Source organism: Panthera onca, chromosome C1 (assembly GCF_046562875.1).
Source record: "Panthera onca isolate mPanOnc1 chromosome C1, mPanOnc1 haplotype 2, whole genome shotgun sequence".
Classification (NCBI taxonomy): Eukaryota; Metazoa; Chordata; class Mammalia; order Carnivora; family Felidae; genus Panthera; species Panthera onca.
Window position 1 is genome coordinate 56,593,457 of NC_138346.1, and position 20,914 is coordinate 56,614,370.

A 20,914-nucleotide genomic window follows, 5' to 3' on the forward strand; every position below is an offset into this window, starting at 1 on the left:
TTAAAAGGTACATCTCATGTTAAGTGTTACCACAATGAACAAAAAAGTATACAGCCACACTGGGGGGAAAAAAAAAAAAAAGAAGGATTCACCAGATGACCAAAGGGGCATGGGATGAAAATTTTTTAAATTTTGTCTAGAGCAAAAGCCAACTGGCTAGTGTAGCTAATCAGAGCCATCAGGAGTTTATCTCCTTTTCTGAGGTTTGTTGATAACAATAGACATTCTCATCATTCCAGCCTTCCATAAACAAAGCAAAGGGAATTGGAGATATCTCTACCTCTGCTTCTACATGTATCTATCTTTATCTATACATCTAAGTACTTTTTTCTTATCTTTACATCCAACAGTGGTCACTGTGGACAAAAAAAAAAAAAAGAGAAATGTGTCACTGGAATGCATTACAAACAAAGTTAAAAAGAAAGGTTGCATTCTGGAAAACAGTGAGGAACTTCCTCAAAAACCTAAAAATAGTAGCACCATGTGATCCAGTAATTCCACTTCTGGGGGTTTCCTCAAAGAAACTGAAAGCACTATTTGAAAAGACATATGCACCCCTGTGTTCATTGCAGCATTATTCATGATAGTCAAGATATGAAAGCAACCTAGATGTCCATTGATGAATGACTGGATAAAGATGTGGTGTATTTACATGATGGAATATTACATAACCATTAAAAATAAGAAAATCTTGCAATTTAGGATAACGTGAACGGACCTAGAGGGTGCTATGTTAAGTGAAATAAGTCAGACGAAGACAAATACTGCATGATTTCACTTATATGTGGAATCTAAAAAACAAAGCAAACAAACAAATAACAAAAACCAGAAACAGACTCATAAATACAGAGAATAAATGGGTAGTTTCCAGAGGGGGAGGGGATGAGGGAATGGGAAAATAGGTGAAGGGGATTAAGAGGTACAAACTTCCAGTTATAAAATAAATAAGTCATGGGGATGACAAGTACAACATAAGAAATATAGTGAATGATATTGTAAGAATTTTGTATGGCCACAAATGGTGACTAGACTATGGCTATCATTTTGTAATGTCTGTAAATGTTGAACCACTATGTTGTATGCCTAAAACTAATATTAAATGTCAACTGTACTAAAATTAAAAAGAAAAGTTGCTACTTTGTTTGGCCTTGAATATCATATCTATCTCTTTTGAGTGGGAAGGAAATATTAAATTAGTCCAACGGGGAGATGGGGAACAGAATGAGTTCATTATATTTTTATGAAACAGTTGAGATATCCAGTCTGTTCTTCCTGGTCCCCTCATCTGTAAGATGGTCGAATTATTTAGGAAATATTTTGGGGACTTTATGCCCGGCTCCCACAGTTTCTCCCTCTTCTTTTCTGTTTTTTTCAGGTGTGTTTTAATTTGTGGGGGCTGAAAAGGATACTGAACACTAGTGACCAAGGACTCTCAAATGCTATGACTGAGAAGGCAGTAAAGTAAGGTAGGGAGAGTGAGGTATGGAACTGGGTGCAGAGAGAGGGGGAAAGAGAAGATACCAAGAAAATTCACGAGCACTCTGACCTGGAAAGAACCAGCTTGACTACTGGCATCAGTCTTGTTTTTTGCTCATATACTCCATGAAAGAATTCTGCAAGGTTCTTTTTGAGTGGACATCTAAAATTTTTTATCATAAATTTAAGTAGTTGGAAAGTACATATTAGATAATGTCCTGAATATCATATCTGTGATTAAAATATATTTTCATCAAAACTTTGGAGCTGCAGATTTAGCTCATTAACTTTATGGAGAGTGTCCATCACATAAATTAATTGGCAAAGCTAGTCCTTATTGTCAAACTGTTCTGCCAAATTGGACTTGCTTTATGTCAGAAAAAAAATCTCACTTCATTTTTTAATTCAGAGAAGGGTGTTAGCATGCAACCCTTTGAAATCTTGCTCCTGAATTCTGACTCTTAAGAAGTGAAGGAAGAGCATCTCACACTCATTACATGCCAAATAAACTATAGAACATATAAAGTTAAAAAAAAAAAAAAAGAGTGGAGGAAGAAAAGAAGGAAGTGAGGGGAAGGAAGAAGGAACAAAAGAGGCTCACAATGAGTTTTTCTCCTGCTTTCAATATGTTTCTGAATCTTTCTTGCCTTTCTCTCAAAGGACTCTCCCTCAGAAGGAAGCCATGGATGTTCTGACACCCCAGGACAACGCACCTGAGTAGGACCGTGGTGGGCGAAGGCTATGCTTTCCTTGCAAAGTAGAAAGAGAACTACTGGAGGAAAAAAGTCCTTGTGGCATGATCTTAGACAAATTAATTTCAGAAAAGAGGACTGAAGATTTAGCAGTTGATTCCCCAAAGTTATCGCTTCCCTTGGAAAGTCTTCATGCACCAGGGCAAGTGTACCTGTACCTCAACTTAAACACCCCTGAACTAGTTCAGCTCCATCACACTTATTGCAATTTGCCCCCAGTTCGTCTTGATATTAATGGTGGAGACCAGAACAATCTACTGATCCTGAACTCTTTCCACCACTACATCTGCCACTGCCCCAGCGTGCCTATCAGAATCGATATGGGTGGGTTCAAGCACTGTCGTCCCCTCCAATTAACCAAAGTTAGTGAATGATGATGATGATGATGATGATGTTGATGGTGATGATTTTTCTCTGTAAACTCCACATGGTAAACCAGCCTTTTTGGTTTCACAAAACATGAATGCCCTGACTCTTTCTTTCTTTCTTAAAAAAACCAACAAAACACTGCCTTTGTTCTTGTGATCCCGCTGAGAAGGAGGGGGAACTTGACTTCCCATTTCCACGCAGTCCTTGTCATTGAGCAGCAGTGGGGAGTAACACCCCTTCGAAACACAGGAGTCGTTTATGTTTGGCACGCTCAGAGGGAGAAAAGCTGAACAGATAGATCTCTTCCTTCAAGCCGTGCCTCTACACCCCACTGGAGTGGGAAGGGGAGGTCCCATCAGTGTGGTTGTTGGGCCAATTGCATTTTCCCCCATAGGCATGAATTTGCATGGAAATTGCTGCTTTGTGTTGGCAGGACTCTTCTAAACATTTCACCCAAAGAATTATACCCACCATGGGAGTTTGCCCTCTGGGTTGTATCTCTGTTGGACCAGGAAAGTGAAATTCCTCCACAAGAAAGGGCTTGCCTCAGGAATTAGCAGCAGAACACTCCAGCAGATTTCATCTGTCTACTGCGTTGTCTGTGTCCGCGGCCTGAATGCTGGGGTGGTGTGGGGGTCGTGGGGCTGAAAGGTGGGTTAGGGTTTTGATCTTGCCTTAGGGACTGGAGGAAGTATTAAAGTATTTCCCCAAATTGTCCCCAACGGGCAGGCAAAGGTCCAGAATATGCTCCAGAGTTGCTGGAGGAGTGAAGTGGGAGGACAGTAGGAAAGAAATCCAGGCAAAATTGTGCAGTGGCCGCCCAGTCTCTCTTCTCAGGTTCCTCGTCCCTTCCTTGTGGGGACTCCCACTGACTTCATGGCCCCTATCTTTCCTCACTTGCCTCTTGCTTTTTCAGGAAAATTCCTGACACCTGGTATCTACCCCTCAGGATGGACTGATGTTTGCTGATGCTTTTCCCTGGGGAACAGTCTCCCGCACTTCCATGGTGGAATGAAAAACTTGGCCTGAGGTTTTAGCCATCGTGAACAGGTAGGGAAGTTTTTCATTTTAATTGTATTTTTTTTTTTTTTTTTTTTTTTAACTAAATCTTCAGCATATAGGTGATCACCTACTCTCTCTTGATGCAAGATTGGCCCTGTTTTTGACATCTTCTTTCTGTGAAATGGCCAGAACTCAGGACGAATCCAGGAAATGTGGGATGAAAACACCTCTCAGTGTTGGCATAGAGTTGCATTGCTGAGGTGCTAGGTAAATATCTGCAGAATTCCCTCAGAGAGCTTCCAGTCACAGTCATGGTTCCTCAGACAGGTTAGAACCCCCAGAAAGTCCAAAGGGCCTTCTGGAACCGCTGTCAGCTGACTCCAAAGAGAGAGGACTGGAATGTTAGCATGTTTACGTTTGTGGAGAGGAACTAGGGGGCCTCTGGGAAGTGGTTGAACAGGAGAAGCTGAAGCGACCCTTTCACCTCAAGAATTTAAAGAGAAAAAGACCACATATGTATGAGGCAATATCAAATAGGAATAAAAAATAAATTCAAGTATGAACCTTTGAAATATTAATACATCTAAAGTGGCTTCAGGAGACAGAGGAGTCTACTAGGTGGTTTTTAATGCCAGGTTTAAAAATTTTTACTCATTTTGATTTTCCATAAATTGCTGTGTTTGATCCGGGGGGTTGGGTCTTTTTATATAATCATGAAGTGGAATTTTGCTAAAAGGACAGCATTAGCGAAGGGAGCAAGGGTTTGGATGGAAGGATTAGGATGATGTGAGCCAGCACAGAGGAGGAGAAGGCAGAGAAAAAGCAGTAAGAGCATGTAAAGAAAGAAGAAGCTGACCTTGATTTTTGGGCACCACGCAGGGGTTGCAAACTGTCAGTCTTTAGGTCACACCTGCGTGTCAAGGGCACATGTAGTTTAAAAATAGGTAAAGATTGCCAATAACATTTCAAAACTGGCAGACTTCACATGAAAATCTGGGTTTCTGAGTTCTCTGGGAAAATCAGAGGAGCTGGCAACACAGACCACAATCCTATGTGGTAATAAGTGGGGTAAACTGAGAAGTGGCTGGCTCTTTCTGCTGGGAAGGAACGCTACAGTTTGCAGGTGTACTCCTGATTGTCACACTCCAGATCACCTCACTCATTTACATCACCTGCTCTGCCTGTGTGGCACTTAGTTTGTAAGCTCTGGACTCAGACTGTCTTGGCTGGGGGAAGAGAGACTGGGCATTGCCTGGCTTCCCGAGGGAATTGCTGGTCTCTGCTGATGTTCCTGTTGACTCCTCTGGTCAAAGTCATCAATGTAAAGGACATCGACACTGGCTGCTCTGCCTTGCTTTCATCACGACCTGCCAGGCCAGGCTACCTTTTTCAAGCATAGCTCTGTAATACAGAACCTTGGGCTGGAGTCTCTGGAAGGCTGAGCCTTTAAATGAGGGAGGGTGTGGGCATGGGCTGTGTTGCTATGCAGTATGTAAACCAATTTTGGAGTCAGCCTCTAGGGCACTGGGTGGCCTGAGTCAACACCTGTTATTATAACTCCCCAAGTACCTCCCTCTGCTCGACACCCCTCACCACCTTCTTTACATCTTCTATACTCCTGTGGTGTTGCTTTTCTTTCCATGTTTAGTCCATTAAATTATCATAATTAGGGACAAACTAATAAAATGCTAATGGGTACAGAAAAATAAGCAAATGGTACGTAACATCAGAGTAAGCAGTGAATAGTAATAGAGTATAATGTCAGGGGTACTCTCTGCATTGACTGGAGAGGAAAGGCAGGAAAGATGTTCTGTTGAGCATTAAAGGGATGGAGTTGTAGTCATTTAGAAAAACGTCTTCAAAAAAGAGGTCACAGTACAGTTGAGTTGGTCAAGGGCTGCTGCTGATGTCTATGGATCTGAGAAGGCAAAGAGTGTGCATCACAGTGGGGTGTTAGAAAGCTAGGAAGACGTGTCATGACATCTTGGAGGGCCCATGTGGACAGCAGCCATGAGCTCTGTTGGACACGCTTAAGATCAGAAACTGGAGGGGCATCTGGGTGGCTCAGTTAGTTAAGCATCCAACTCTTGATTTCTGCTCAGATCATGATCTCATGGTCCAGGTTCATGAATTCGAGCCCCATGTTGGGCTCTACGCTGACAGTGCTGAGCCTGCTTGAGATTCTTTCTCTCCTTGTCTCTCTGCCCCTTCCCCCACCTCAAAATAAATAAATAAACTTTTAAAAAAAGATCAGAAACTGGAAATGGCGCTTTAGGGAAAGGACTTTTCCAACTTAAATACAAATACTAAATTAATAATTTTTATAATAATTAATGTACCAATGAGGCTGTGAGATGAATAATTTTTCTGAACTTTAAATAGTTCCAGAAGTGCTGTGAAAGGCAAATATGTAAATTATGTAGTATTCCAAGAGAATAATGCATCTGAGAAATGCGTCTGAGAATACACAGATATGAATGAGGTGAAAACTCAGACCCACATGCCTTGTTTACTGAGACATTTTATTTTCACATTCATGATGCTATGAATTCCATTATTTGGAATTGTTCTTTATCTGTTTACTGAGGTAGAGTTGACACAAATGTTACATTAGTTTCAGGACATTATTATTGTTTTAAATGAATATATTCCTGTTCCTCTGCATAGTAAGACGCATTGGTCCTCCCTTACAGCAGAGGCTCATAATGGGTCAGGAGGCATTTCAGGAACTAAGATTACCCTGTCCAGGACACCCGAATTCAAATCCTGTCTTTACAATTTACTAGCTGTTAATCTTGGGGGATATTTATCTAAACACTCTAACCTAATTTCTCAAATGAAGATAACAATACATAGTACTTTGGGCTGCTGTGGAGGTTAAAGATAAATGTATAAACCACACAGTTTAATGTATGGGACCTAGTTAGTCTCAATAAATACTGACTTTTTATTATAATGGTAACAATTTGTGTTGCTATTCCAGAAACTGCTTTTGGAGGGTCCCAGATTCTCTTATGAGCCTATCAAGCTGTGTAGCATGAGACGAAGTGAGACTATGAGCACAGATGTGATTGTTGCCACCAATTTAATATCTTTTGACATCATGTCACCTTTGCAAAGCATTCATGACACTTATGTTTACTGAAGAACCCTAGTGGGTAAAGGTAGTGAAGGGAAAAGCAGAGATGGATATTTAGCACCAGGACTGCGATATCAAACAAGAGAGAAGACAGAGGCTCTTTGCAGCTCTCTAGGTGTACCTGGTAGAGAAGGAAGGCAGGAGAGAGCTGAGGTGCTGGGGGCTCCATGGTGGGACCCTGCTGATTGTGCTGGGGGAGTGGCAGCCTTGAATCCCTTACTGTGGTCTGAACTTCTACAGCCTAGAAGCTAAATAAGCCTAATTAAGCAAGCAGGCAAGCAACTTTTGCAACTGGGGGAGCTGGAAGGGAACCCATTGGCTGGGGGAGCTTTAAAAGAAAGAGACCAGGGAAGTGGCAGTAGCCTTGGCCGTGGCCAGCACTAGCTGTTTACATGTTCTCTTCTCCAGCATCAGTGGTGACTAGGGAAGGGCAGCAGGAGGAAACAGTCTAGAGTAATGACACCTGCTGGAGTCAGTGGCACCTGACCCCCCCCAGTGAGAACGGCTCCAGCCCAGGGGGAGGGAGGTGCCGAGGTGTGCTCTGTGCTGGTGAAGGAGACTTCCCCAGGCTCCTTTGAACAGAAATTTCTTCTAATGGTAGTAGATTTTCTTCTAACCAAATTTCTTTGTGATTCATGTGGCCAATATGCTGCAGGTGGGGGAGTTGGTGCAGCTTATTGGGCAGTCTAAATTTCCTCAGCTTTCTGAATGGTGCTTAAAACGTGAAAATGCTGACCTGACCCGCTAAAAGGTGCCCCGAGAATCAAGTACAAGTATTAGAATGGACATACTTTTGAGATTTGTCGGGTACTGAGAGCTGTATTGGCTGGTCACCCCTCTCCTACTTTCCCTGCCTCCGTCTCCTCTGCTTCACTATAAATGCGGTGATGATTCCCACTTGTGACTTCAGACCAGCTCCAGTACCTGGTCCAACTGGAGGGTGGGGGAGGGGAAAGAATATAATCTAGATTATTAAGAAACTCCCTCCCACCGGAAGCAGGTGTATCTCCACGGACTCACATTGAGGGGTGCAAAGTGTGACTTCTGGGCTTCTGTGTCCTTCTCTCCCAGGGTGTGCTTGTATGTTCTCAGTTTGTCCCAGCAAATTCATTCGCCACGCGTGTGCATCCTGAGCTGTGCTCTGAGGGCTGTCTAGTGTATCCCCTCCCATCCCCTCTGCTGCATCTGGCCACGGCACAGAAGACAAGGATGTGTCTGTGTGCGCCTGGGCTCACTCCCTGCCCGGCCTGCGTTGGCAGTGGCTCTGCTCCTCCTTCAGGGGGCGCACCTTCTGTTTGGTGGCCCTCTCTTATAGCCACCCTGACAGCTCTCTATGTCAAAACCCCCTGAGAGACAATTCCCACAGGCTCCTTGCCCTTGACCCAGCAGGCCCAGTGTTAACTCCTCCCTCAGCCTCACTTGGCAGCACAGTGGGTCCCCGGTCAGGTTTCTTTAACCCCGTCCCCTCCGTTGAAAATAGTCTCTTCATGAAACTCTCCATTTCCCTTTCTTGCGTGCATCTCTTTTCTTCCAGGACCACGACTATCCATCACCTGAGCCCTGGGAGCCCTAGGTGTGGTTCCCCTAGCCACAGGGTTATCTGCCTCCACCGTCTCTGTCAGTCCAGGGGCTAGCTACCTAGTTGCTCTTCTGTAAACCAAAGACTGCTTGCCTGACCTGTGTGCAGTCCCTCACCCAGGGTGTTGGCTGCTTGTGCAGAACTGTACAGACAGATCTCCTACAGCTGCCGCTGAAGCCCTCAGACCCCTAACACTCGATTGCCATCTGCTTCTCTAGAGGTTCCCTGCCCTGCAGATCAGATCAGACAGCCTCACACCCATCTCAGTGCCCTCATCATAAGGGCTGAGACCACTGCACCCGCTCCTCCGTTGCATGCCTCCCCGCCCACCCCCCCCGGCCTAGTCTAGCCCCCAGTCTGTCTTCTTCCATCCAACTATTTCTCCTGCCCCCTGCCCTCCCTTGTCTTAGTGAACCTGTGTCACCAATGGCATGAACCCTTCTTCCCTGAGCTGTGAAGGAGAGCTGTCTTCCAGAGGCTTCCCGCTGAAATAACACAGGCAGAGTAAGAGCTTTGCTGCTGCAAAAAGTGACCTCTGAAACTGCCCTTGAATTTGGAATGAAGATTTAAGAGGCAGAGTTGAAGAGTTAAACTGTCTTTCTCAAAAATCTGAAGCATTTTCCAGGGAGAATACACATATCATAATTTACATCACCTTGATTTGGTATAATAGTATGTGTTTCTGAAAATATTTTCCTGAAGTTTATAGAACCAAATAAAAATGTATAATAAATATAAAAGTATAAATGTGTACATATAGTAGTCTTTTAGAGTATACTGTTAATGTATATTTTCTCCTTATCCAAGTATGATTGTATGATTATGTGCTTTTAGTCAATGAAAGCTATCAGGGCAAACTATACTGTACCTTCTCAGCTAAGGAGCATTAGCTCACCACACTGCATCTGTGGTCAGCAAGGAACCCTCCACCTCCCTAACTTGAGTGGAGGGTATTCAGCAATGCCTGTGTTTACTTTGTGCCACTTAATCTAAAGAATATGTTTAATCTCTAATTGATGATATAAAGCCACCAAGGGATAGTTCTGGACTTGCTGCAAAGAAACACAACATCCTGGGTGTTTGTGATTGGAGGAAATGTCAAGTAAGTGGTTGGGAATGAACAGTCAGTTAGGGATGGGTGAGAGGCCTTTGCCATCTTGAGGAAACTCAAAAACATTCCTGTAGCCTGGGAGGGTCATCCAAAAATGATAGCCATGGTAGCTGGAAGAAACAAGGTAAGAGACTTCTCATGACTTGAAGGGGGTTGAAGAGAACGAAGGGAGGGTCTGTCTGTGGATGGTGACATTGGTATGTTAGTCCTTATTCTATAAAGAGACTATGCTCTAAGCACCAGGTCCAGCGACTCTGCCTGTTTCCAGCATGGTACCCAACCTCTGTGCTAAAAAGACTCTAGGAACCATTTCTTTTCTGCTCTTTGTAACAGTTACCCTGAATATATTCTGGTAAATGCAACAAAGGGAAGAAATGGACTTTCTATCTAGAGCTAGCTACAGCTATGCAAAAGAGGCCAAACAATGCTAGCTACAGCTTTGCAAAAGAGGCCAAAATAAGCAGCTGTCATGCATTTATCAAATTCAGGACTCTCTCAAGTATTAAATCAATCCCATCAAAACAGTTTTATTGCTGATGGATGAATGGATTGAAGTAGATGTATAGCTTTAAAAGGGCTTGCCATTTGGAGTAGGAAACTTGCTGTGAGGCCCAGTGGCTTGGTGCCACTCTCTCAGAGCCCAACAGTATTTACTGAGTAGGTTCCAATTCTGTTGCTCCTGGGCTTACTTTTCTGAATTGTGCTATTTTAAGAGTATTCTATTTTCCAAGGACTTCAGATCAAATTCAGAACATTTCCGTAATTCTGGTGCATTGTAAATAGCCACGTCATTCACTCAAAATCATTTCATGTCTAGGCCAGTGCTTACCCCAGGTTAGTTTTTTGGTGACTATAGCAGAAGGAATAGTATCTGGGTCTAATTGTATTATAAATTATTTTACTGTTTCTCTAATTAGCAATTTGACTCTGTAAACATGGTGACACAGTGGAGTCTCTCATTGTAATTATTGCTGAAATTAAAACAAATTTTTAGTGTTTATTTATTTTTGAGAGAGAGAGAGAGAGAGAAAGGCAGAGAGAGAAGGAGACACAGAATCCAAAGCAGGCTTCAGGCTCTGAGCTTCCAGCACAGAGCCCAACGTGGGGCTCAAACTCACGAACCGTGAGACCATGACCTGAGCCGAGGTCAGACGATTAACTGACTGAGCTACCCAGGTGCCCCTATTGCTGAAATTTAAATGGAAGGCCCTGTTTTATGTATAAAGATAAGCAAAGCGTAAGTTGTGTTTCTTTCCCGGAAACAATGATGAGTTTACATTGATGTACTTATTTTCTTTCACCTGTCTTCATGCTGTGTAGTAAGTGGCTGGGGTTTGTGAATTCATCTGGGACACAGTGGCTCAACTCAGTCTAGCAGCTTCAAAGAGCCAGGCTCTGTTCCCTTGATTTCTTGGGTCTCTAGGAGTGTTTGTATTTCCAAGGGACCGGCAAACTGAGTAGTGAACAACAAGTGGGCAACAAGAAACCAACTGTCACCTGTATGGTCATCTGTATGGAACAGCTTCTCGTTAGACCACTACACCTTCAGTATCTTTAAAAGGACATTCAAAGGACTTTTCTGAGGAACTTTAATGTGGGAATTAATTTGTGAGAATGAGCAGAATTCCCCAGTATGAGAAGAATTCTCATAGCACATTTGTTCATTACGGAAGTGTTTCTTTTATTAGCTCAAAGAAACCAAAAGATTTGACCTCCCTACACTTGCTAATCACAGAAGCATGTTATTCAGAGTTGAGAATACTACAAAGTACTTGTCAGCTCCCTGAAGATAGGTAGAAGTGAGTGAATTTAAACAGAACAAGACAAGGGAAAGGGCTTTCTCATTGGAGAAATTGGTGGACGTTGAAATGAGCTACTTTTAGAAGACTATGGAATTTTTTTGGTTTAAAGACCTTTAAAAATAGGCATAGATCCCTATTGGTCTGTAGTTTATTTGATTTATAGACATAAAGGAATGGACTAGAGCAGTGCTTTTTTTTAAAGTTTTTTTGTTTATTTTTAGAGAGAGAGTGTGAGCAGGGCAGGGGCAGAGAGAGAGACGGAAAGAGAGAATCCCAAGAAGGCTCCGCACTGTCAGCGCAGAGCGACACGGAGCTCCATCCGACAACCCACAAGATCATGACCTGAGCCAGAATCAAAAGTCAGATGCTTAACCAGCTGAGCCACCCAGGTGCCCCTAGAGCAGTACTTTTCAACTTGTGCTCAGTGAAAGGTTTCTCAGGGTTGGGTGGGAGAAGGTCAAGTGGAGGCTGGGATGAGCTGGTCAGACACAGGCACATGCCTCTTCTGTGAGGCATGTGCTACTAAACCCAGAAGAGATACAATCTTCATCTAGTTATTTAGTTCCAAACTTTAAAGTCAGGCAAGGGATGATCAGGAAGCAAATATTAATGGCTATAAAGCATTGAAAATTCACTTTGGAATGAGAGCATTTCTTCTTTAAATATTGTGGCTAAGAGAACTCTCACCGAGTTTTAGTGTATGTACATTAGAGATCTCATACAAAGAGGTCACTGTGTGTGGCTTATAGTAGGAACTAAATAAATGTTGAATGAATGGGTGCAGAGGAAAGCAGATATAGCAAAACACATTTAGCTTATTTATTACTTGAATATTATTGGTAGAAGAAACATTGAACATATTTGTTGTGTAGAAAAGGGGTCAACATATCTTTTGTTCTGTAAGTATTCAGTTTTGTGGGTCACTCTATCAATGTTACAACTACTCATTTCTGCCACTGTAGCATGAAAACAGCTACAGCTACAGGTAATATGTAACTGAATGGACATGACCGTGTTCCAATAAAACATTATTTGGAAAAATGAGCATCATGTCAGAATTGTTGGGGGGCCGTAGTTCGGTGATCACTAGTGTGGAGCACAGATATGATCAAACCTCTCAGCTTCAAGGTATTTTGTGGGTAATGAATAAAAATATTAGGTGTTAGGGGTGCCTCATTGGTTCAGTCAGTTAAGCGTCCAACTCTTGATTTTGGCTCAGGTCATGATCTCACAGTTAGACAGAGCCCTGAGTTGGACTCTGTGCTGATAGCATGGAGCCTGCTTGAGATTCTCTCTCTTACTTTCTCTGCCTCTCCCTGATTATTGTGTGTGTGTGTGTGTGTGTGTGTGTGTGTGTGTGTGTGTTTGTGTGTGTTTGTGTGTGTGCACGCACACATGCACTGGCTCTCTCTTTCAAAATAAGTAAATAAACTTAAAAAAAGAATATTAGGTGTGAGTATCATCAATAATAGTGGCTTATTGTTTGAATCAACATTTTGTGTAAATTTCTATTTCAGGATAGCCGAATAGAAAGCAACTGCATGTATATGTGGACAAATGTTCATTTCATTTTGCTATCATTCAGCAAACTATTTCTTTCTCCTATTTAGGCTCCTGTAAGGTGCCTCTAATAATAGAATATTAGAAAAAATATGTATTTAACAGAATAAAAAGTCTTATTTATGAAAAGCTTTGTGTGCCATAGATGCAGAATTTTTAACCTGTGGAATTGATTCCTTTTCTTTCTTTAAACAAAAATTTTTAAGCTTATTTATTTTGAAAGAGAGAGCACAAGTGGGGTGGGGCAGAGAGAGAGGAAGAGAGAATCCCAAGCAGGCCTTGCACCATCAGTGCAGAGCCTGACACTGGGCTTGAACTCATGAACTGTGAGATCATGACCTGAGTGAAAACCAAGAACCAGATGCTCAACTGACTGAGCCACCCAGGCACCCCTAATTCCCTTTCCTTAACACTGATAAAACCTTTCTTTAGGAAGGACCCAGTAGTAATGGAACCAGATAAAGTCAGTGTATTAATGGTAGGCAATCCAACATGACCAAATGCAAGATGTTGAACACAGCAGAAACAAAAATGGCTGACTCATAAATCGGCATGGATTTTGTAAATGTCTCATGTACTACAAAGCGACTCTCTTTATGGAAACCCTGACATATTTATTCTCGTCCTCTCTCTGTCTCTATCTCTGTCTGTCTTTTCACACACACACACACACACACACACACACACACACACACACACAGAATTTTGTATAATTACTGGCACTTTTAAAATATTTTATTATTATGGCATCTCAATACTTACATTGATTACAATAATTGCATTAGTTCAAATCATTTCAAATTTGAACTACTTTATAAGAAGATTAGGACATTAATTGTTTTGGAATTAGAACAGTAAAAGGAAGCAATCTTTATGCAGGGTGGATTTACAATATAATACTAATTATCTCATTAACCTTACCTGTAGAACCATTAACATGGTCAAAAAAAATCCAGGAAAGTATAATATTTCAGTGCACAACATTTGTTAGAAAAACAATTTATAGCTAACTTGGAATAAATATCATTATGCAAATTCCTTTTTAAAAAATATCTGATAAGTAGCAAGAAGATAATTAATACAAACTTGCATGGTTGTATCTAGAAAATATCTGGAAATTTAGCAAACTTGGTCCTGGGATTTGTGTGGCCCTAAGTAAATATTTTAGCCTTTACCTCAGATTTTCCACTTATAATGCAGGGTGTCATTTTTTAGAATCACAAATGTAAGATAATGAGAAATTAGGTGAATTTATCTGACAATAAGCTTTTATTTTTATTTTGTGTTATTTTTACTAATAATGTTCCTGAAATTCAGATGAAATGATTTGTTTATGGTCTCATAGCTCACCGGAGCTTTAGGGGTGCTGGGGGTGCTTTTCTATGCCAGTGTGGCCTGACTTTGACAAGAATAGGGATTTCTTGGTGAAAGCAGGTGGTCCAGGCTGGGGTGGTGAGATCATTTACTCAATAGTCTCATCCGGCTTCCCTCTGGCTCCACCATCCCTACAGTTCTCCCTGAATTCAGCCTTCTCTGGCAGAGCTGGAGAGACAGCGGGGAGGTTCTGTCATAGCTGTTCATGTGAGGCTGGTGCCTTGGAGTCCATCTCAGAGAAACAGAAGCCGTTTCTGGCTTCTGTTCTGTAAAACAAGATGACGGTAAATAGGACGTTCTGGGAAACTGACGGTTCTGTTTCTTCCTTGTGTCTGGCACTGTGCTACAGCTCTCGGTTCTCACCAATTATGCATGCCCTGCACATTTTTTTAAAGGCTTAGACAAGAGCACAGCAACGTATGTTGTTCTCTAAAATAATGCACTTTCTTGGAGTAAAATCACCAGATTTTGGGTGAAGAGACCCGGTCCCAATTGTGGTTCTTCTACCCCAGATCTTCTATTATTTGCAGCCTTGGGCTCATCGCCTGGCCTCTGAGCCTCGCCTGTAAGGAGGGGATACTGCTATCTACCTTAAGGTATAGTGGTAACGAGAAAGAGAAATCCCAGCTCCACCATTTCTTAGTGGCAAGTGATGGAGGGAAAGTTACTCAACCTCTCAGTGCCTTGGTTTTCTCATCTATAAAATGAGGATAATTACATAATATCTACCTCATAGGGTTGTTGTGAAGATTGAGTCACTACATGTGAAACACTTAGAGCAATGCCTAGCACATAGCAAGCATCAATATATGTTAGCTATTCCAATTACAGTTATAATATAAAACTGCTTTGAATAAAAGAACTAAATTAACGTAAATAATTATTAGTGCCCAAATAAGAGTTGGCTTTAAATGCATTTCTCAGAGTGTGGGAATCCATCGATACTTGGTAGAAAGGACTTGTTCCAAATATTACATTCTCTCCATTTTCCTTTTTGTTTCTTTTTATTGTGGCTGATTTTTCTTCTCCTTATCTTCAATTTCTCTTCCATACTCTGGGAAATGAAAAGTGATCTTGAAGGGAGAAGATGAAATTCTTTCTACTCCTCAGAAAAAAGAGGCTATAAAACTGCAATATAATAATGCTAACAATAAAAATAATATGTAGTCAAATCTGCAAGCAGCAAAAACAAACTCAGCTCGGCTTTGTTCTTTGGTGTGGCTGATGAAAGCCTGCAAGTTTGTTCAGTGAGTTGTAGGAAGCAGAGCACAATTCAGGTTGTAAGGCATCCCTGCAGTCCAGTAAAATTGTTGAGACTGGGGGGGGGAGGGCTTTATCAAATGTTTCTCTCCCATGTATTTGTAAGTTTGAAATGACACAGACTTATTAGGTAAATAGATTAAAAATGTGTTCCACTGTGAATGATCTATTGTGTGGGACAAATATTCTGCACATAGACTATTAGGATACTAATCTGAAGAGTGGGTGTTGTAAAGGCGGACAATGGTAAGGATGTGGGTTATGTGTTATTGAGGCAACTGGGTGGTGACTAGGAGGCATTTGAGTAGATTTCCTTTAAGTTCCTCATGTGCTTCTGTCTGATTTACACAGCTGGCTCCTTGGAGGGGGACTCTGCAGGACACTGCTAGCTATCTATAAATAACGAATGGTTCTACAGAGAGAAGAGGACTCTGAGACCACCAGATAGTGGTTGATATCCACTGCCGCCTCTACCCCAATCTGTCTATTTCTGTCTCATCTATTTCTGTCTATCCATTATCTATCTATCTATCTATCTAACCATCAATCATCTGTTATCTGTCTATCCATATATATCAATCAATTATCTATTATCTATCACATTTATCTATCCATCTATTAACTATTTATGCATCCATCCATCATATGAATTATGTATGTATGTATGCATGTATGTATGTATCTATCTATCTGTCTATCTATCTCTCTCTCTCTCTATCTATTACCCTTCCACTCATCTTTCCATCTATGATCTCAGATTAAATTGAATTCAAAGACACTGTTGCAGCGCACCTGGGTGGCTCAGTCATTAAGCATCTGACTTCGGCTCAGGTCATGACCTCACAGTTCATGAGTTCGAGTCCCACATTGGGTGACCTGGAGCCTCGCTTCAGGTGGGCATGAGCCCCGCTTCAGGTAAGCATGAACCCCACATCAGATTAAACACGAACCCTGTTTCGAGTGAGCCCCACTTCTCTCTCTTTCTGCTCCTTGCATACTGGTGCCCTTTCTCTCTCTCAAAAAACAGGACAAAACAAAACAAAAAACCAAGACACTGTTGCAGGAATTGTCAAGAATCCACATTAAGTGAGGAGATACTAAGTGTCTTTTTTTTTTAATATGCAATTTATTGTCAAATTGGTTTCCATACAACACCCAGTGCTCATCCCAACAGGTGCCCTCCTCAATACCCATCACCCACCCTCCTCTCCCTCCCACCCCCCATCAACTCTCAGTTTGTTCTCAGTTTTTAAGAGTCTCTTATGCTTTGGCTCTCTCCCTCTCTAACTTCCTTTTTTTTTTTCTTCCCCTCCCCCATGGACTTCTGTTAAATTTCTCAGGATACTAAGTGTCTTAATCCACATTAAGGACAAACTGTGAAATGGGTTTAGACAGTCTCAGTGGACTGGAATATCAATAGTTTAGTGGAGAAATCCCTCATCTGCAAATTGAGAAAGTCCTCATTAAAGCTATGTGACTTAGCTGATAAGAACAATTTCAGAAATTATACTGAGTTTGAGCAATAGTATACATATTTAAATTCCCCCAAGAATGTGTATATGCAGAGAAGAGCAACAATGGCCTATTGTACCCATAATCTGTGCATTAAGGAGCCCCTCAGTGCACGTTTACACAGCAGACCATGGCCTGACTTCAGTGGCAATGAGCTGTGGACTGAACACTCATTGAGGGCTCCCAGGCACTTTCCCTTGCTTGGTAGTAATAGTGCCAGTGGAACCGTTACATGTACTTAGGATCCTAGTGTAACAAGCAGGATGAAATGAATGCATTTCTGCCTTTACTGCTACAAAGTTGTTATTTTTTCCTTTAAAGGCTCATTTCTATTGGCATTAACTAAACACAAGAATTCCCAGAAATCTAACTTGAAAATGAGAGTTGAAATCTATGTGAACAGTGTTATTCAGAATTGAGTCATGTTATAATATACTATATATCATGTATTGTCAAATATTGCTTTGGTCTGCAGACATAATTAATATAATCCAGCCATTAATAGTATGATATATGATCCAGGGACCTTAAATATAACAAAATGCAACTAATATTTATTTCTAATGTGCTATAATCTTTATTCACATCACAAAGCATTAACAAAGGGTATATTCTTTAATGCTACACTCCCAAGGGTTTATTTGGACTTTTTTTCTGGTTTAATTAGCTTATTCATTTTAATTAGAGTACAGTGCAACATTTACATGGTGTTTAATCTGAAAGCTAATCCTGTTTTCTTAAAAGATTAAGTACAGTAATAAATATAAAATAATGGTGGCTGTATCTCATAGGACTGGTACTTTGGCTACATGAACATCTTCTACTGGAAATTGAAGAAACATAGATTTTCTCTAGTATTCTTTCGTTAAGACATAAATGCCACAAGAATGGTTTTCGAACTAATTAAGAGCTTCCACAAAAGCCAGATTCCTACCCTGCCCCCTGACTCATGGATGGTCATACTTTTTGGATTTGAGGAGGAACTCCCATCTTACAGCCTGTATTCGTGTGTTTAAGCTTTTCTTTCATGCCCCCGCTGAAATTCTCCCCTCTCATGCCCAGTGCATCAGTGCATCCTGATGAGGGAATCAGACCTTTTTATAGAGACAAGCATGTTTGGCACTGGCATTCTTCCCCAGCCCAGCTCCTGCCTTTGCCTTTGGCAAATTCGTCACCCATGTGCGCAACCTGTATAGTGAGCACCCTGTCCCTCAGTTCCTTGACCTCCACATCGATAATGACTTTCTCTTCCACTCGGAAGTCACTCATTTCCATGGTCACACTCTAGACTCGCCATGGCCATAGACTGCACTGCTTTGAAGTCCCTTACTCAAACGTGCTACTCTTCAACCCCTACTCCTTCTCCTTCCTGCTTCTGCTACAGCAGTACGTGGCTAAGACTTCTAGTCCATCAACTTCTCCACTTCCTCCTATCTTTAGTTTCTTCCCAATCTGCTTAAATTTCATGGTCATTTCAACCTCTTTCTTGCAAAGGCCGTTGGTCCCCTTGCCTGACTCATTCCGTAATAAAACTATATTGGATGACCCCAGTCATTCACTCACCTTCCCGGTGTCCATTCCCAAACAAAATCTTTCCCATCACTGTTCAAATGTGCGTTTGTATCCCCTGCTTAAAAGAGCTCTCCCTTAGCTTCACCTTCTCATCAATGGCCTCTTTCATAGTGAAGAGTCCGAGAAGACTTGTACATACATAATTATTTCACTTCCTTACTTCTTATCTGCTCTCTGTCCAGTTCCAATTTGGTTTCACCCTCACCTCCCCACCAAAATTCATCTTACTAAGGTTGTCAATCACTTTCATGTTATCAAATTTAATTGACACTTTTTAGTCTGCAGACCATCCTACCTCACAGCAGCATTTGTCAGAACTGTCAATTACTGCCATTTTGAAACACTTTTTCTTTTGGCTTCAGCAACACATTTAACTTCTACTCCCTCCTTTCTTTCCAACTCTATTTTGGGAGCTTCTCCTCTTCTTCTCTCCGAACTCTATGTAGAATATCTCAGAAATTGGTCCCGGGCTCTCTTTTTTTCTCAGATTCTTGAGAAATTTCATTCAAAAGATCCTAAAGATCAAAAGACCCATCTATTTGGAAAACACAAGTCCACAGAAAGACTTGTACATAAATGTTCGTAGCAGCTTCGTTCACAGTAGCCCCAAACTGGAAACAACCCCAAAGTCCATCAATGGGTAAATGGATAAACAAATGTGTTATTTATATAATGGAATACTACTCAGCAACAAAAAAGAATGAAAAACTGCCACACACACCATGGATGAGTCTCAAATGCATTATGCTAAGTAAAAGAAGGCTGAATAAAGAGTATATACTAGATGATTCCATTTATTTAAAATTTTAGAGAATGCAAGCTGATCTGTAGTGACAGAAAGCCAATCAGCATTGCTTGAGGCTGTGGGCAGAGGGAGGGATGGACTGCAAAAGAGCATAGGGAAACCTTTTGGGGTGATGGAAATGTTTTGTATCTTTATTGTGCAGTGGTTTCATAGAGGTATACAGTAGTCAAAACTCAGGAAATTGAGCACATTAAATAGGTGCAATTTGTTATAAGTTATACCTCAATAAGGTTGACTAAAATCTATCTGCTGACAAGGCTTGCATTTCTGTCTATAAACACAGATCTCTCTTATGAGCTTCAGACTGTGGATCCAAGTATTCATGTGATATCATAATTTTTATATTTCATAGGCATTTCAGACTCAAGTATAAACCTGAACCCCCAGGGTGCCTGGTTAGCTCAGTCAGTTAAGCGTTCAACTCATGATTTCAGCTCAGGTCATGATCTCACAGTTCACGAAATTGAGCCCTGTGTCATACTATCAGTGTGGAACCTGCTTGGGATTCTCTCTCTTTCCCTCACTCTCTGCCCTTCCCCTGCTCATGTGCTCTTTCTCTCTCCCAAAATTAATAAATGAACTTGGAAAAAAAGTAAAATAAAACTGAACTCTGGATTTATTCTCCCACAGGCTTCCCCACCAACACCTAGATAAATTGCTATCTTAAGGAGACCTCAAAATACAGTGGCTTAAATTAAATAGGATTTTATTTCTGTCTCCTAGGACAATCTAGAGATAGGGGAACCATTGCCTGTAGTGTGACTCTACCTTCCTAATCCCAAGACTCCATTTCCGGTTCTAAGCGTGCTCCAGTTCTCTTCCTGTCCCAGCCAGCAAGGGCAGGGAAAGGGTCAAAGAAACACTTGCACGTTTCTTTTTCAGAGGCATAACTTAGAAGTGTCAAATGGCCATACTTCACAACAAAGGAGGTTGGGAAACATTATCTTTATGAGATTATATATATGTTCAGCTAAAATTTTATTTCTGTGGTAGAGGGCAGAACTAATGTCAAGAAACAGCTTCTGGCTTCCTTGAGGGCATGTGGAGACCTGGGCAAATATGTTTTTGTGGGACTCCATCTATTTATGCAATTTGATTAAAAATGTGTTGCAAAATCCACGGCCTATGTGAAGTTAAGTGATTTGTTCATGGATATTTAGATATACAATGGGTATAGTATAGAAGAGATACTTACATATTTGTGTATTGTCTAATCAGTGTACATGTCTAAGCATCTCTTTATGTTCTTTATTGTTAATTGCGTTATTCCTGGCTGATTTCATATTTCCCATGCAATAAAAAAGTAGAAATACTGTTATTACAATGACATGGCTTTCCATAACTTTTTGCATTGAAATAGTATACATCTTATTGTTGCAGCAGTAACTAATACCATTTATTTTAATGCTGGTTATATCGCTACTCATGATATGACATCATCTACCTTGCCACCCTTGAATACTGCCTTCCAATGATCTCAGATTGTCCTGTGCTTCCTTGATGACTACAAATGTAAGTCTTACCCAGAGTATGTGGGAAAAGGCAGTTATTTTCTTGTAGTTTAAAATTTGTCATTCTTAAATTTATGGCATAAATGTGGA

The 20,914-nt window shown here is 41.2% G+C and overlaps 1 long non-coding RNA gene across 1 annotated transcript in view; it reads left to right on the forward strand.

The window, feature by feature from the left end:
• Positions 1 to 3,169: 3,169 nt before the first annotated feature.
• The window catches only part of LOC132671295 (uncharacterized), a 33,020-nt gene continuing 15,275 nt past the window's right edge, over positions 3,170 to 20,914 (forward strand). Inside the window, exons 1-2 of the long non-coding RNA XR_014138024.1 lie at positions 3,170 to 3,248; positions 3,514 to 3,647. This is a non-coding gene — a long non-coding RNA (uncharacterized LOC132671295). The remainder of the gene's footprint in view (positions 3,249 to 3,513; positions 3,648 to 20,914) is intronic.